A 2,761-nucleotide genomic window follows, 5' to 3' on the forward strand; every position below is an offset into this window, starting at 1 on the left:
TCCCGTAAAAAAAAGTTTTAGTTTTTAGAAAACCTTTTAAATTTTAATGATGGGATGCTTTTTTCTAAATATTTTTTTTTCTTAATTCACATTTCATTTTTTTTTTACTTATGAGATACTGGATCTAAACTCTAAAATAACAAGCTTAACATAATAAAAATAAAAATTAACTAGAAATACACATAGTATTTGTTAATATTCATAAATATTTTTTTAACTTGTACTTTTATGAACATATATTATACCAATCTGAATCCTCATTATTACAAAATTAAGACATCACTACAATCAACTAGGCTTCATATCCTAGTCTGCTTATTTATTTTTATTAAATATTATTTTTATAATTTTTCAGTGAGCATATAATATATTATTAAGGACATTTATAAACGCAGCGACATTTTTCCTGTTTTTTTGGCCCAATACAAGTACCAACTCCGTTGGCATTTTTTCTCTTGCACAAATAGACACAACTTGAACCGGAACATGGAGCACTATCTGAAACACCACCTCCAGGAATACTATATTCCTTTGTATTTAGAATTTCAGTACAATTTTTGTTTCCATATGCTTCATTCGCCACTAACCCTGATAAAATATAACGAAGACATAAAAATATTAGTTTATATATCTGTAACAAGATAAAGTGTAAGAGTATTATATATTTTATGATAGGTTGGATTGGTGAATAAAATCATAACAAGACTTTTAGCGGTAAGTGGTTACATAATAGTTCAACAAGAAAGTAAGAAGAAGCAATAAGAGAAAGCGGTTAAAAACTAATAAAATCATTTTAATTTTAGCTTTTGATACTGTTTTTTTTATTGGTAACAATGAAAATGGTACAACTTTTACTGAAACAGTAAAAAGTTTCTAATCAAAACAAATATAAAGGTTAAAAAAAAACTAAAAACATCTATTTTTGTGAAACATAGTAGAAATATATATATTTGTTACGGTATATAATATTATATTTCAAAACTTCTATTAATTAAAAAAAATAAATTATAGTCAAAGAAAATTAACAACTTTAATTTTTAAATAAAAAATATATTTTATAAATTTTTACATTGCCCAACAACGACGATTAACGTAATAATAGAGTTTGCTTTCTCTTAGTAGATTCAATAAGTAAACCAAAACGAAAATATTAAACTATGAAAAGATTTGTAAGCCTATTGTTTATGTTAGTGTCCTTATGTCACTATCAAGGTTTGAATTTAACGTTAAAATGTGATGATTTTTTTGGGTCTAAAACTGTTACGATTTGTACAAATATTACTATAAAAATGTATATATTGCGTAAAATTAAATATTCAAACCTATTGCGATGATGATGAATGTAGCTATAATGGGACTCGATATTTGAAAGAGTTTCTTCATCTCAAGTGCTTTGAACAAATTGATAATGATTTTAGGGCTATAAAAAACTAGTATATTAAGAAAACTTAAACGTATATCACCTTTTACACATCTAATTTAATTTATATACCTCCTTAAATTTTGGTTTGACGGATGTGGCTCTCCATTGATTTCTGTTTTTTCTAATATTATTTTTTTAAAGATTTACAACTACATTTTTTTTTCAACCCCACAATTAAAGTACAATACAATTTTTTCATTGGTGACTCTGTCTAGAGGATAAAAGTTTTCTAAAAAAAATTAAAAGATGTTGAACATGCTAAAATATGAATCTCGCCATTTAAAATATGTGGTAACAAAATAAAATAAGGAAACACCAAAGCTATCTCGGAAAAAGGAGAACTCATCCACCAAATTGGATAAAAAGACATGTTTCTCTCCTTTAATGGTTAATACACCAAACCTATCTTGAGAACATCTACCCACCCACAGAAAATCCAAAGGAGCTTTGTAGGGGCGGATCTACTTACATAGAAGGTGGGGCACGTGCCCCATACTAATTTTATAAATTTTTGTTTGTAACAAAATTTTGAATAAAGGAATCTAGCATATTTGGTTAAATTGGGACAATAGTGCCACATCCTCTTACGTGTGACCATATTTTTCTTCCATCTTTTATTTTATTTATGTTGTTATTGTTATGTTTACGTGTCTCATGATTAATTTTCATTCTCATATTTTTATTTTTATCATTTCTTGTTAAATTAGTTATGTATGTCTAATTTGATCAGCTTTGTTTTGTTAATAAATATCAATCTTGAATTACAAATTTTTTTAATCTTTTTTCTCTTTTTCTAGAAAAATAAATAGTTATGTTTTATGCATATTAAAACATATTCAATCTGATAATAATACATTATTTTATATAATTAACTATTTTAATATTTTGGACCAATTTTAATTCAAAAATACAATTATTTTTAAAAGATTAAAATTTTCCATTATTAATTCATATAATATGTATTGAAATGTAAAATAAATCTTCTAAAAACAATTTTTTTTTGACAACAAAACATTCACATACTCATATTGACTCTGTAAACCAAAGTGTAACTCTGCATCCGTGTGAACGACGAAAGATGGTTGTTTCCTAGCACTGCGTGCTAAACTATCCGCCCCGTTGGTTCTTCGTTAGAGGTACATGAACGAATTCTGAGTTGAGAAAACTTCTTTGTAAAAACTTGATATCTTTCAGATAACTTTCAAATGCTGGCCATTCTTCTGGTTCCGAAACTATATTCAGCAATTGAGAACAATCTGTGGTAAATATAACCTGAAACTGTCTTAAATTCGCCTTCTTCCCCAAATCTAAACCTGACCAAGAATCAGCCGACGCTCT

At 26.7% G+C, this 2,761-nt stretch overlaps 1 long non-coding RNA gene across 1 annotated transcript; it reads right to left on the bottom strand.

Moving 5' to 3' along the window:
• Positions 1 to 526: 526 nt before the first annotated feature.
• Positions 527 to 1,447, bottom strand: LOC111212047. The gene is made up of 2 exons (XR_002662836.2): positions 1,323 to 1,447; positions 527 to 588 (listed from the first exon to the last, which is right to left on the bottom strand). It is a non-coding gene; the product is annotated as an uncharacterized LOC111212047 (long non-coding RNA).
• Positions 1,448 to 2,761: the final 1,314 nt, after the last annotated feature.

The sequence above is a fragment of the Brassica napus genome, chromosome A1 (assembly GCF_020379485.1).
Source record: "Brassica napus cultivar Da-Ae chromosome A1, Da-Ae, whole genome shotgun sequence".
Lineage (NCBI taxonomy): Eukaryota > Viridiplantae > Streptophyta > Magnoliopsida > Brassicales > Brassicaceae > Brassica > Brassica napus.